Source organism: Cupressus sempervirens, chromosome 3, assembly GCF_028749045.1.
Source record: "Cupressus sempervirens isolate cs-2001-9-10 chromosome 3, ASM2874904v1, whole genome shotgun sequence".
In the NCBI taxonomy this organism is placed as follows: Eukaryota; Viridiplantae; Streptophyta; class Pinopsida; order Cupressales; family Cupressaceae; genus Cupressus; species Cupressus sempervirens.
In genome coordinates, this window is record NC_143120.1 from 566350377 (window position 1) to 566366112 (window position 15736).

The window sequence follows — 15736 nt, forward strand, 5'->3', positions numbered from 1 at the left end:
GGTGATTTTAGTTAAATCTCTTAACAGAGTAATCTTAATAGGCTATATGAAATCCTTTAATAGGGTGCTTAGCTGTAAATTGAAGTCCTCTAACCAAGCACATTTCTAATAAGGTGTTGAAATCCTCCAACAAGGTGAGACCTAACAGTCTTTGTAAGCCTTTAACAGGGAAGACCTTTCACAAGGTAGACCATTATTCATGGTCAAATCATTGTAACCTTCATTGGATACACTTTATAATTGTAGTAGTGAAGATTTTTGGGTGTCATCCCCACCCCAATTTTACCTTCTCACTTGGAGGGTTTCTAGGTAATCATATCTGGTGTTATGTGTGTGATTTCTTACATGTTTACATGATTTAGATGCATATGATTTACATGTTATTTTACTATATTAATGCATGTGATGAATGAATGGTAAGAGTTTTATGGGTCCAAGTTTAAACTCCTAATTCACCCCCCCCCCCCCCCCCCCCTCCCCTCAAAAGTTTAATTTTTCCACTTGTAATTCCAAAAATTGGTATCAAAGCCTTGTTCTCTAAAAGGGAAGCTTTGCAACTTTGAGGAAAGATATTTAAATGTAAGTCTAAAAGTTGGGAAAGACTATTGAAAAATAGGAAATTGAAATACATCTCATACTACATCAACTAAACGAGGAAAGAGAGGAACTAAGGAAATCCTTGAAGAGAAGGAAAGAGATTGTTATTGTAGAGAATGACACACTATACAAAGAGATAGACACTACCAAGCTATTTGCAAATGGTGACTGAAATGAATTTGATGCAACAATTGCAAATCTAATGGAAAAGAATAGAGTCCAAGCTGAGGAAATTGGAAATCACAAGCTATATTGTTATGTGAGATGACTACAAAAGAAGAAAGCCATGGAAGACAAAGCCATGATTGAAGAAGACAAAAGGATCCTGGCAAACTGACTAGAAGAGAAGTCAATAGAACTAATCAAGATTTACAACATGCAATTGGATACTCTTAACTCAAATGATGAATGCCAATTATGAACTAAATGTCAAGGAAATTGAGATAACTACATTAAAATTACAAAATGAACAATTGTAGAGTGACCTGAAAAGAGAAAAGAAATTTTATAGAAGTATCAACAAGCCAAATGAAGCCATTAAATACTTTGAGTAATTATTGAGATCCCCTAGACCTAACAATGATACATCAAGATACACAAGCACTAAAGAAGGAGAATCATCCAAAGATGCTAAAGAAAGGAACAATAAAGATAAGAACTCCAAACCTACTTATCATAATTGTGGTAAGAAAGGACATACTGCTAATATGTGTAGGAGCAAGAATACAAATTAAAATGTCAAGCATAAGAATATGACTCATTGTCATAAGTGCAACAAGCAAGGCCATCAGGCACATGAATGCAAAACTAGGACCATGCATAAACAAAGATTTGAATGTTATTGTTATAACTATCAAAAGTATGGACACAGATCCTCTAAATGCAGATCTAAATCTATGTGGTCATCAAACAAGCCAACAAAGGTAAGAAGCAATTGGAACTTCTACAATTGGGATCATAATACAAGATATAGCTATCATTATTGTTAGGAATATGGACATGTTCTTGAGAATTGCATAAGGACACACTTTAGAGGCAATTACAAAAGGTGGTTGAGTCAAACCACATGTTTTAGCTATTTGAAGACTGGTTACATTAGTAAGAATTGTCCAACTAGGTCAAAGGCACCAAGTTGTGAATTTGATAAAGGCAAAGCTAGGCAGATGTTCAACACATCATAGATGAGATGAACAAGACATGGAAAAAGAAAGATGATTGCAACACATCAAATGGAGAAGGGATCACTTCACTCAGTGGGTCAAGTGATTACACCTCATCAAACTAGGCAATCAAGAGGTATGTGGGACTAATATGTAAGTGTTATATCATACATCAGTTCCAAAGGAGACAGTACTAAAAAGACTACATTATCATGAATAAAGATTCAAGATGTTGAAAATTCAAGTTAAATCTTTAAGTTTTTCATGTTGTTGCCAAGTATGAAAAGTTTCCTATGTATGCCGAGTGGAATGTTAATTGATGCTAACCTACCAGAATATCTAGTTGATGCCAAACTTGTAGTAGCTTGTGATGTGAATATCAGGATTTAACTGTGTGATTTTTGAGTCAAACTCGATGACCCATGTTTCATGAGTAGTGATTCAACATGAATCCATCTCTCATGAGAATAAATGGAACACTTAGCACTCATTGGATCTAGGTGATGCTCATAGGGGTGAAGCACCGGGACTTCCCGGGAGGTCACCCATCCCAGTACTACTCCAATCTGAGTGCGCTTAACTATGGAGTTTCCTCCACAGTTAAACCCAAAGCTTGCAACCCCATTTGCAAATTGAGTGGTGGAAACATCTGATGGATGTTGAGTGATTCTGAAATTGGTTGATGTTGAGCTTACAGTTGTGTAAGAATTCAACATTAAATGTAAGGTTTTTCAAGGGTACATGATCATTTTGAGCTCATTTCTTCATAATTTTGAATTTGAGCAAGAGCAAGTAGAGTAGAAAATGATCCAAAAACCTATTCAAAGTGTCTGTGAAGATTTTAGCAACTATCTCACACCAATTTATCATATTTCATAAGGTATTTATTACAAGTTGAGCTATGCAGTTTATTTTTGCATAAACCCTAGTTTGACAAAATGGCATCTAGTTTGAAAAATGTTGAAGGGAAAGAGGTTTTGAATGTTTAGCTTTTCAGTAATGAATTTAAGCAACCCATATTTAAATTCATTCTTGACATTGCCTATAAACAAGATCCTTCTGGTGCATTGTTAATGACCCCGCCAAATGTAATTATGGTGTAAGATGTGAGAAAGTACTACAATTTCAATATAGGAAGTATAGGAGACATGGAGATAAGAGATGCATATAACAAATTGTGTAAAAATAGTGTTTTGAAGGAGGAATACAAAATCATTGAGAAAAAGGGTTTGACGTGAGCCTAGATTTTTTGAATGTGTTTAAAACTGAGTGGATGAGAATTGTACTAAGCCAAATTCATGATGGTCCTTTATGACTTGAAGGAGGACCAATAAAAATAACCCAAAGAATAATCCATAGCGGTTACCCAACCCTAGATTGGCCAAAGACACTTAGAAGTGACTCCAAGGAAGTAATTGAGAAGAACATTGGAGCAATTTGGAATAAGAGAGGTATGTAGAGATACCATTAATGATGCATTGCTCAACTTTTTTGTAAGGCTAATTTCACACAAATTCTATCAATCTAGTAGATTGAACAGTGTACCCTATATAGCTATGGATGTTGGCTAGAAGATTGTAAAGAAAGATCATACATATGATCTAACAGAACTTTGGTTACAACAATTGATGGAGAACCTTGGAGCTATCAAGAAAACCAAGAGTGCACAATGTAAATTTGGTTCTATACTAGTTTGTATATTCTTTTATGTACAAAATACATTTCTCTCTTTTGTTATAGTAGGATGGAAGACAAATAGATCAATTGTAGTGCAGATCAATGAGTTCATTGAGAATATGGGAGAAAACTTTGAAACCTTGATGACGAGTTACTTTGAAGATTTCAAGAAATCAATGAAGGAAAGAATGAGGATACCATTTTCCTTGATTGAACAACACTATAATGACATATCTTTTCTTGTTGATGTTGATTACACTTTTGTGCAAGCTGTCACACTAAGGGTAAGATGGCTAAGGCCACTTGGGTATGAAATAAATGTTGATGAAGCCTCAGCAATCATCACTACACTACTAGCAAAGGAAATAGATAAAAGTGCAAAGATATTTGGCAACTATGAGATGGTAAAGTAAAATATTACCATGGAGTTGAAAACTAGATTAGCCATTAAGAAGAAAGATAATTTAGTCAAGAAACTAAAAGCCAAATTTGGAGAAGGTGCAGAGGAGGAGGAAGAAGAAGAAGAGGATGAAGAGGAAGAAGAAACACAAACACAAGCACCTCTTGCATTGACGCAAGGCATGGGAGAAGAAAAGGAAGAGGAGGAAACTGAAGGTATCAAGGGAGAAGAAGTCAAGCAAGCATCTACTCATGCCAAGACAAAGAAGAGGAAGGCTAAAGCATAGCCAATGGCAAGAGCAAAGAAAATTGTCAAACCTAGTCCAACCAAGCCCATTATTCCTACCACTAGAGCCAGCACACGTGGGACAACTCAAAAGGCTAAGAAAAAGACAAATAAAATAGAGCAAGGTGGCAAAGGGTAGAAAAGATAGAGAAGAAAATATGTGGGACAGCTAGATTCTAATGAAAAAAGGACAGAATCAGATGAAAATAACCAATTTAAAGTGGTAAGTCACAATCCTTTATTTGATTTTGAAAACTTGTATAAAAATATCAAAAGTAATGCAGATTTATCTAGTTTGAAACATATTGATTTTGATAAACTTGGAAAAGAAGAGAAAAATCAAGTGGAAGAGGCATTATATGCCATGATGTCAAAGTTTAAGAACACTCCACTAGAATTTGCCAACTTAATACTAAAAGTTTTATATGATATTGAGGAGAAAAAATGGCATTAATGTCTGAATTTTGAAAAATAGATCAAGGAAACAACATTAACTCAAGTGATGCCAAAGTTGATAAAGTGATAGATTGCTAAAGCTATCAAGAGATACTGGTTAGGTTTACACCTAAATATAGAGCCTTCAACATTCTTCAAAATAACATTGAAAATATGGTCAAAAAATCAACCCAAATATGAAAACTTGTCTATGGGTTGACCACTATGAAACAAGGAGAAGCTAATCCTTTAGAGGGTAAACAAGATGATGAGGAAGATGATATAGTTTTGGAAGAGTTAGAAAAGAAAAATGGTAACAAGGAAATAGCTGAGTAGCAGCTAGATAAACAGAGTGTGCAAGACACACAAATGTCAAGTGGCAATCCTCCTCATGACACAAGTGTAACAACTGAGACTATAATTGTTAAGGATGTTTCTAATGCATCATCTTAGAAAATCAATCCACTTACTTTAGAAGACTTGAAAAATATTCTAGACCAATACACACTCCAAGAAAAACTCTGTAGAAATCTAGTTTTGGTTAGTGTAGAAGAATTTCAAAAGGTAGTAACTAAGGTCACAAGGGAAAAGGTGAATCCACAAGAACCACCTTCTGTCATCCCTTTAATTGATAATGTATAACCTTTAGTTCAAAAAATAGTAGATACATCTACTAAGGTTGATACAAGTGTTAAAGTTGATACTATTGAGAAGAAGGCAGAAGAAAAAGATACAACTATAGGTCAATAGTAGAAAATAGGACAGATAGATTCATCTATACTAAAGCATAGGAACAAGGTGTTATTTAAGTCATAGTAATAGATTAGGGCAAGCGTAAAGAGATTAATTTAACACCTAAGGTGAAGGAACAAGAATCCATCCAAGCACTGGTAGCCTTAACAACATCTGGCACCCCTTTTACACAAGCTCTTCAAAAGTTGGGCATAGAAGCCATTTCACTGCAAATTTTAATGCCAAGCCCTAGCTCATCAAAGGTAGAAAAGGTAATTCCTTGATGAAGAAATAGTGATTCCAAAATATGACTATGACACTATGACACTAGAGCAAATAGGTATTTTGCAACAAGCCTTAGAGAGGAAAAGGCATCAAGAAATGCTTAGGAGAGAACACATGTAGAAGCAAGCACTCCAAGATATAAAGGACATCATTTTAGATGCTTTTAGCCTGCCAACTCCTAAAGAGACCAAGCCACTTATAGAATAATTGACTGATATAGTTGAAAAGGTCACAAATGAAGACCTTCATACAAATGAAAAACTCTTAGAATGGTTTGAGAAGAAGTTTCAAGGAAAGGTAAATAAGAAAATATCCAGTGAAATAGCACTACAACAAGTTGCTTTGGCAACAAAGATTAAGGATGTGAAGAAGATACTTGAGAAAATATTCTCATTGTACACGAAACTATGCAACCCTACACTCTTCACCCAAGAGACCAAAAGTCACATTCTGAGGCTGGAGAGAAAAATATTTGCATCAGGTGCAAGCCTACCATCAAATCTAGCTCAGAGTGAGAAGCATTTTAGAACATTGCCTCAGGCACAAAGTCAGTTAGCTATTTTAATATCAGATGAGGCTAATATTAGATCCAAACTAACAAGTATTCAAGCTACCATTACCCCTCATATGGATATAATGCACAAGGAGCTAGGCTATGCCAAGACTTTATTGAAGAAAGACCCCAATCTTTCTACTCTAGATGATCTAGTGCACATTATTGTCGAGCTTGCAATCCAAATTAAGTCATTGGATGTTGCATGTGACAATTGGGATGCAGTTCTAAGGATAATAATGGATGTCCACAAATCATTTTTGGACAAACACACCATAGGTGTATAACCCATTTGACATAAGTGTCAAAAAGGGGGAGAAATATGAAAAGGGGAGAAATATAACATGGGGGAGATATAATATAGGGGGAGAGTTTGAAAAAAAGGAAACGATGTACAAAGGGAAAGTCTAGTAGCAAAGTTATATCATTGGTTTGATATACATTTTTGGAGAAAAAATAGCAAACAAATATAGATATTAGCTAAGATAGAGCATATCAGATGAAAGAGTATTTGATATAGCACATTGAAGTCAAAGAGACTACAGATTTTGGATACAAATCAAACACATTAACTTAGGGGGAGTTATCAATTTTGAGGTATACAACTTGGTACAAAAAAAATTGAAATTTTGAAATTTTGTATATATACCGAGTCATGGATATGTTATGCTTGAGAAGATTGAAGTTGATTATGTATATTCAAGTGTTTTTGACACTCATGTCAAAGGGAGAGATTGTTGATCTTAGATTGGTTTTGACAAGTGAGAGTCAACACACTTAATTCATTTACTCAATTCATGCCAAACTAGTAATACATATCGAGCACAACATGTAAATATAAGACCATGCCAAGTTGCAATGAGTGTTGAGACATGCATGTGTTGAATCACTCAGGTGTCAAGTAGGTAGACAATGCTAAGTGATTCAGGAGCTGAGTAAACAATGGATGTTGAATAATGCAAGTGTTGAGTCACAACATACAGAATAGTGCATGTTGAGCATCAGAGACTTCATATGTCAAGTGACATAGTTTTCACATATTTTTTTGTAATGACACAAACAACTATTTAAACCATTTTTGAGCCAACTTAAGAATAGATTATGATCTTTGGAGATAAGGATGAATCTATATCTGAATTCCCTATGTAATTACATGTAGCCAATACAAAAAATAGGAACATTTAAATGGAAAAATGGATGAATCTTAGCTATAGATTCATATCTAACCTTAAGCCACCTAAGTCTTCTTAAGGAGGAAAAAGTCCTAAACTCTTCATGAAATAACAATGGGTGAATGATCAAATTGGATGAGCGAACAAGATAGTTTGCATATAGAGCATTCAAGGTGACTTAGAAGTTAGAATGAATTATAGAATCAGTTAAAGAAGAATAGAGGATAGTGCTAAGGATATAGCATTGAGACATCTGATCATGAAGGATCAATTAGACATTGTGTAGACATGATTTTTCATCTTGCAAACAAGTGCCAATTGGAGGATCTATGTTGAGACATTTTAACAAGTGATTTTAGTTAAATCTTTTAACACAGTACTCCTAACAAGTTGTATGAAGTCCTTTATTAGGATTCTTACTTAGTTGTAAGTTGAAGTCCTCTAACTAGGGACATTTCTAATAGGGTATTGAAATCCTCTAACAAGGTGAGACCTAACAATCTTTGTAAGCCTTTAACAGGGAAGACCTTTCACAAGCTAAACCACGATTCATGGTTAAATCATTGTAACCTTCATTAGATACACTTTATTACTGTAGTAGTGAAGATTTGTGGGTATCATCCCCACCCCATTTTTACCTTCTCACTTAGAGGGTTTCTGGGTAATCATATCTGGTGTTATGTGTGTGATTGGTTACATGTTTACATGATTTAAATGCATATGCTTTACATGTTATTTTAGTATATTAATGCATGTGATGAATTAATGGTGAAAGTTTTATGGGTCAAAGTTTAAACTCCTAATTCACCCCCCCAGAAGTTTACTCTTTCCACTTGTAGTTCCAACACCACCTTTCTCTTTTGTGTGTTTTTCAAGTGTTCTTGAATTGGTGTCATCCAGTCATTCCTTTTGTTTCACCAAGAGTTTATCTAATTTAAGCATAGTTTTCTTGAATTTTGCAAGTCTGACATTTATCTCCTTCTCAACTTTTAGTTCATTACTCAAATCATTATTTTCCATCTCCAATCTCCAATTTACCATTTCCAAGCATTGATTTCTCTCATTGATTATGTTTATTAAATCATCTCGTGCCTAAATTTTATTTTGATGTCTCTCCATGGCAAGGTCTTTTTCGTTCATTGCCTCCAAAGCTACTTGGTACTTTAATTCAACATGGTTTTTATCATTTTTTATAGTTCCCATTCTATCCAATATTTCAATCATTTTTATGACTTGACTTTCTTGTTCCTTTTTCATTAGACCAAGCATTTCATTCATTTCTTTTCTCTTTTCTACCAGTTCATCATTTTTATCCAATAGTTCCTTTATTTTAGTATTTGATTATTTAGACTTAACACTCCCTTCTAATAGTTTATCTAGATCATCAAGACTCATTGTAGTTTATCAATTAACTCTTTTCTTTTCATAAACAATGCTCTCAATTTTTCCTTTAAGTCAAAGATTTTTTTCATTTTCATCCTCCAATGCTTCTTCTAGTTTCTTCTAATAATTGTATCTTTCCATTGTCCCAAACTTACTCAAGTTGGTAAGCTACATGTGAGGTAGTGAGAGGTCATGGGGGTGAATTAGTGCCTATTATTTTTATTTTAAAACTATTTTTCTTAATATACACTGTTAGTTTGTCCAACACTTACACCAATAATCCTTCTATGTAACTGATAATTTTATTGATAGTTAATGAATTCATATGTTCTGTAGTAATATAATATAGCTAAATTTTTATAATAGTAAAAACTTATAAACACATACCACAATTATTTTGGTATCATGAAATTGCAGTGGGGATGATACCCATAACTTATCACTACAGAAATAAGGTTCCTTCTTAAGAGCTTACAATAATGTCATCTTTTGAATGAATACACTCAATCAAAAGTGTCTAATACCATGTTAAGAGAATCAATGGTCCTATTAAAGACTATGGTGTTAAGATATTCAATCACACTAAAATAATGTTCACCCTATAAAAGGATTTACAATGAGTTGAAAACAAAGTCTAAGTCTTGTTAAAGACCACCTTGTCAAAGGATTTTAATAATCTTGTTGACAAAATTGTTAGATATAAAAAATAAGAAATTGACAAATATTTTCCTTTCCTTTTCCTTGATAGGTCCATTTAGCTTTTCATTGTTTGTTCCCTTTCTAATAGATTGTTACATTGTTCACTATTCTGATAGTCGCTATGCTCATGTTGAACTTCTCTAACTTCTCCTTCTTCATCTCTCATTCCCCTCTCTTCTTCTCTTATTTTTCAAAAATCTTCATTTGCATTGCTTCATGACCTAATTAGGGTTTCCAATATTTCCATAAACCATTTTTTACTGTTCTTCTTTGATACAGCAATAAGTCTTATCATTGTCAATAAGGTAAGTAGTTTATGATTATGATAACACTTTTACACTCTTATAGTACATCCTTAGTTGATAGTGTAAACTTAGTCATTTTCCATAGTCTTTTTTCTTATACTTGTAGTATTTAATCTTTTTTCCAATAATGATAACCTCAAAAAATCATCTCCACATACGTCTACAAATTTATCAAAGCAACAAAAACCATTAGGGATAAGTCAACCAAAATATTTTCACTATTCTAAAGTGAGCTTGGTTAAGAGCCAACCTTGTCAAAGGTTACAAACACACTTTTTATGGATGACTATGTTAGGGGAATTTTATCAAAGATCTTCTAGACCTTATCATGCTTCATATAGTGGCCTCTCTAAAAGGATTACAAATATTCAATGAAATGTCACCTTATAATAAGAATTTACAAATAAAAAGATTATTAAGTCCACTCAGTTAAGCATTTTTTTTTTTATAATGGTTAGAGAGTAATAGTAAGATGATCTAATAAATATGTAACTCACTTTACTTGTTTAGATCTCCATTCTACTCAATATATCTGCTAATTGACTGGCCATCACATCAACACTTCACTTTACTTCAACTCCACACTTAGGTCTACTTGGTAAGATCTCTTTCAACAATTTTCATCCACTTTATTATCAACTAGACCAATTTGAATTTCCTTCTTGTCTCTTCCTTAGATAGACATATTTTTACCACTTCATCTCATTAATTAGGGTCTCCATGAAATCCTCTCATTTACACAATCTTGGGTTTAATAAATATGGTGCTAGGTAAAATAATTTTTGGATCTTTCCAGTTGTAACTCCACCTTAGAATTTGTACCTTTTATTGGATCTTAAAGTATGTCCTAAATCTTCACTATCATATCTTATGTTAATTTTTCTAGTCATTGATCTCACTCATGAACTTTGTCCTTATCTTTGAATCCTCTAGAATAATCCATATCTTTGCTTTAAGTCGTCCCTTACTCCATCTTTCACAAACTATTCTTTATTTACCTAATTTTTTTCTTCCTTCACCAAACACATCTATCACTTGCTTAATATTGTGCTTAATTAACACAAGCCTTTCTCAATTAACATTGTTCTTACTTACTTTTCTTTTCATTTTATTTATTGACCACTATCTCTAGCTTGATGTACAATCTCTTTTCACTTTCCAACTTCATTCCTTCTTTTATTGACCAAACAATCTTTCTTGAACATTATCTCAACACTTCATGAAATCATGTACAATAATCAAACCAACATTATACTTTCATAGACTAATTTGTCAATTGCCTGCTTAGGTCCATATACTTAACTTATCAAAAAAAATTAAAAATTATATTTATCTCTAGAGGATAGAATCCTCTTCATGAATATGTAATTTTTTTTCAAGAAGGTATAGATTTGATAGGGAAGTTTTGACGAAAAGAAAAAATTGTTGGATTTTGATTAGGTCGAACTTGAGTACTTATAACAAAGAAAATATAAATAAAAAATAATTATTTCTTTTTTTTTTCACTAGCTATACATGTCATCTATAAGATATTTTCAAATTAGAACAAAAAAAGATGATTTGCATCTACTTGTTTGATGGGAACTACACCCTATATTTTTTACAATTAAAAAAGAGATTTCAAAATAAAATAAAATGAATAAATTCTTACTCAAAAAAATTATAAAAATTATAGGGATAAAATTCATCCGATTCTACACATTTCATCAGTTTACATCATCTTCATACTTTAAGCACAAATACCATTTTTTTTGTCATTAATGTTGAACTGTCACATTTTGATATCCCATTTCTTTATAAAAGGTGACACAGGTTTTTGCTTTTACACAAATAACAATAGAAGAATTGATCTAACTCTTCTACATACACTTTGCAACTCGATTCTACCCTTTTTCTTCATCAACATCATTTGTGTCCAATAATATTCCCCTTTAGCATTGATTGTGACACATTATGAAACATACCATCAATACGAAACATCATCATTTGTTCTTAGCAATACATCTACTTCTCTATTTGTTTCTTCATCAAGTTCACATCTCTTCTATTCTTCTATAGCTTATATCCTTTTTATTATCTCCTCCTTTTGTTAATACACTCCCCCTTAGCATATATATATTGTTCACTATTAATCGCCTTTACTACATCAACATCTCCCCTTTTGGGTGTACACTTAATCATTATACTTCTCACTAATATACTCACTCTTTGATAATAATCACTCCTTTACTACTCATTTATATAGATTCTCTCCCCCTTATACTTTCTCTCCCCCTCTGAAAATAATGTCAAAGGTAAAAATTTAAGCTTTAGTTAGAAACTTATGCACAATGTAGTTAAAATTTGTACCTTAAATCTATGGATCACTTCTATTTTATTACATCATTTTCACAACTTTAGGACAGCCTAACAAGTAAACTCCTACACCAACTCACAAATAGATATTATGATAAACCATGAATTAATGCAACATTGTATCTTCCTTTACTAAACATTAGATAAGGAAAGAACCCTTGATTTACCTCTGATCTAAATTATGAATTCAAGTTACAATATCTGGAGTAGAACATGTGGTATTGTGACTAAATTGAAAACAATTAAAATGCAACAGTAGATGTTTTGCAAGCCAAAAAGTGATCCATTCATTTTGAAAAATAGATTTTATAGAAGTTTGATAGATCCAAAGGGTCATCATTATCCCTTGGATATTAAAATGAAAAGTCCACAAGCTAATTAATTACAAAATAAACTCTAACAACTATAAAAATCTATATTAAAATTTATGTCTACTTGTAGAAGTCATAACTTTCTACTCGTAGCTCGAAATTATGAACCGTCAGAATTTCTAGAAAGATATTCTAGAGCTCTATATTTATTGTCCAAATTCTTAAGTATAGCAACCTCTTGCCCTTTATGAAGCCCAAAAATGCCGCGAAGGCCTCTAAAAATGCAAAATACTAGAACATAGAAAATACCAAAAAATGGATTTTGATATTTTCCCATTTTTTCTTGTGCCAACATCCTCTACATATTTCTAGATAATATTTTGATCATTCCTTCCTCCTTGAGAATAAATTGACCCCATTTCATCCACACTTTGTATCAGGTGTGGAAAATGAAGCTAGATTTGTTCACATGTAAGCCATTTTCCCTATTGAACAAATTGTCTTTCTTTTACCACATGGTACAAATAGATTTAATGGTTCCTCAAATTCTTTATGACAACTTATAGAATTTTATCACTTTGAAGTGGATTGACAACTTTTGGATCGAGTTCTGTATGACTAATTTTTTTAGCAACATTTTCAATATCTAGTAAACCAGGGAAATATGGCTTCAATAGTTCTACATTGAAGACTGGGTGAATACCCAAAAATGGAGGCAAATTGAGTTCATATACTTTCTTTATAATCTTATAGGGATCATAGTGAAGAGGAAAAATCTTCTTATGAGGGCCTTGTAAGCATTCCTTCTAAAAATGCAAGTATACCTTATCCCCAACCTAAAAATTATGAGGAATTCAATGCTCATCATGCCTCTATTTATACTTCTTAATGGTCTGCTCCAAAATTTCATGAACTTGCTACTAAAAATGATGAATTCTATCAATGAACTTCATTTATTTTTCCTTCTCCTTATCCAAGTATGGTGCCAATTTAGGTTTCATAACAAGAATAGAAACATTTATTGGTACTAAGGGCTGATATCCGAGACAAACTTCAAATGGGCTATGGCTAGTTGAACTATGAATTTCTCTATTGTAACTATGTTGCACACAAGGAAGGCTCTCATCCCATGTACAAGGATGTTTGGAGTGATACATACATAGGATTTGAATAATCATTCAATTAACAACCTCTATTTGACCATTTGTTTGAGGGTGGGAAGCAATAGACTTTGTTAGTTTTGTGTCCATCATTGCCCATAATGAAGACCAAAATTTACTATGAAAGTGACTATCTAAAATAATGCTTTTTGGTAGCCCAAAATGAACATGCTCAAAAAAGAGTTTTGCAATTTTTTTAGCAGAGATTGCCTTTCTACAAACCACCAAGATTTCCATTTTTGAAAATCTATCAACTACAATATATACACAATCATGTCCATGGTTTTTGGTAGGAAAACCAAACATAAAATCCATTGAAATTGAATGTCAAGGTTTATTTGGAATAGGAAGTGGTAAATATAAACCCAACTTATGATTTTCAAACTTTGCAATGGCACATATTGTATATTCTTGAATGTATTTCATCACATCATTTTTCATTTTTGGCTAGTAAAAATATCTTTGTAGTATAGTAGTAGTCTTACCTATTCCAAAATGACTAGCAACCTTACTATAGTGAGCTTCCCATATTAACTTCTTATGTTCTTCCTTAGGAACACGAATTTGGCCAAAGTGATAGAGCATTCCATCTTGCAAGTAAAAATCATTCACATGCTTACCTTCCACTAGTTAAGTATAAACATCAAAAAATTCATTATCATGTCCATACAAGTGGGCTCAATTTTTTGTTTTGTGACCACATGATTCTAATACCATACTTATTCCTACAATTGGAGGCCTACTCAAACAATCGACTACCTTATTGGCACTTCCTTTCTTATGAAAAATGTTGAGATGAAATTATTGAAGATAAGTTGACCATCTTTGATGCCTATTATTCTATAATTTACCTTGTGTTTGCAAAAATTGAAGGGGTTTGTGATCTACGTGGATGATAGTCTACTTTCCCAATATATAATATTTCCATTGCTTTCAAGCTTGAACAATAGCATATAGTTCTTTGTCATAGGTGGGATATCTATGCACTGTATAGGAAAAAGTCTCACTATGGTAGGCAACTTGATGTCCATGTTGCATGAGGATTGCTCCTAATGCATATTCAGATGCATTAGTTTGTATTTCAAAAGACTATTGTAAATCAGGAAGAGATAAAATTGGTGTAGAACATAACCTTTGTTTTGACTCCTTAAATTCTTGTTCTTGAGCAGTTGTCCACTTAAATTTCATTTTTATACCTCCTCATAATGAATGATTCAAAGGCCAAGAAAAATGTGAAAATCCAAACACAAATCTACGATAAAAGTTAGCTAGCCCCAAGAAGATATGTAACTCTATGAGATTCCTTAGAGTAGGCCAATCTTTAAATACCTAGATCTTTTTAGGATCAGTTTGAACACCCTCACTATCAATAACATATCCAAAGTACCTTATTGGGCATGATGAAAATTGTTCAATGCAATTTGTTAATTCCTGGGAGGACTGCAAAGTTATTATAAATGGCAAATCATTCCATATCTCTGAGGAATTCATTGCCCTGGCAACATTTTTGGCCATGAAGGGTAGGAAGTGGTAGAAGGTGACAAGGGTGACCAATGAAGTGAGTCTATAATGCTTCTTCCTAGATGGGGAGGAATCTATTTGGCATAAAGGTAGTTTTATGCAAGAGAAGCCCCTTTAGCCATGGAATGAGGTATGTTTGATGTTGATGAAGTACCTAACATTGGAAGGGAGGTATAGTTTCTGTTATCACTACCACTTTCCCCTCCTAAATCATTTTCACCACCATGATTTAATTTCCATTCTGTTCTTTCTATTGCATGATTTAGAGGATATGGTTATAGATGTAAAACAAAAAAATGAGAAAAGGGGTTACTTTTACCATTTTACATCAACAATTAATTTTTTGACTATATTAGTTCCACCTTGCCCTGGTACCCCCTAGGATAGTGGAGGTTGATATTTTGGTTCATCCCAACCCCTAACTCCAACTAGTTCCCCTTAGGATCATGGGTCCCAGAGCCCCTACCCCACAACCTTTGCCTAGTGGGTCCCCTATGGAATTAAAGCCCACTCCTCTTGGGGAAAAAGAGAGATAGCACAAAGGGAAAGAGAAGGAACCAATGGAGTCAAAGGAGGGAAGAGGGGGGAGGAGGAGTTTGGGGAGGTTAGCTAAATCTAATGCTAAAAAGAAATTGAAATAGGGGCCTTGCAAGAGGAGAAGATGGATTCAGAAGACATGGGCTGCCCCAAACGGAGGATGAAAGAG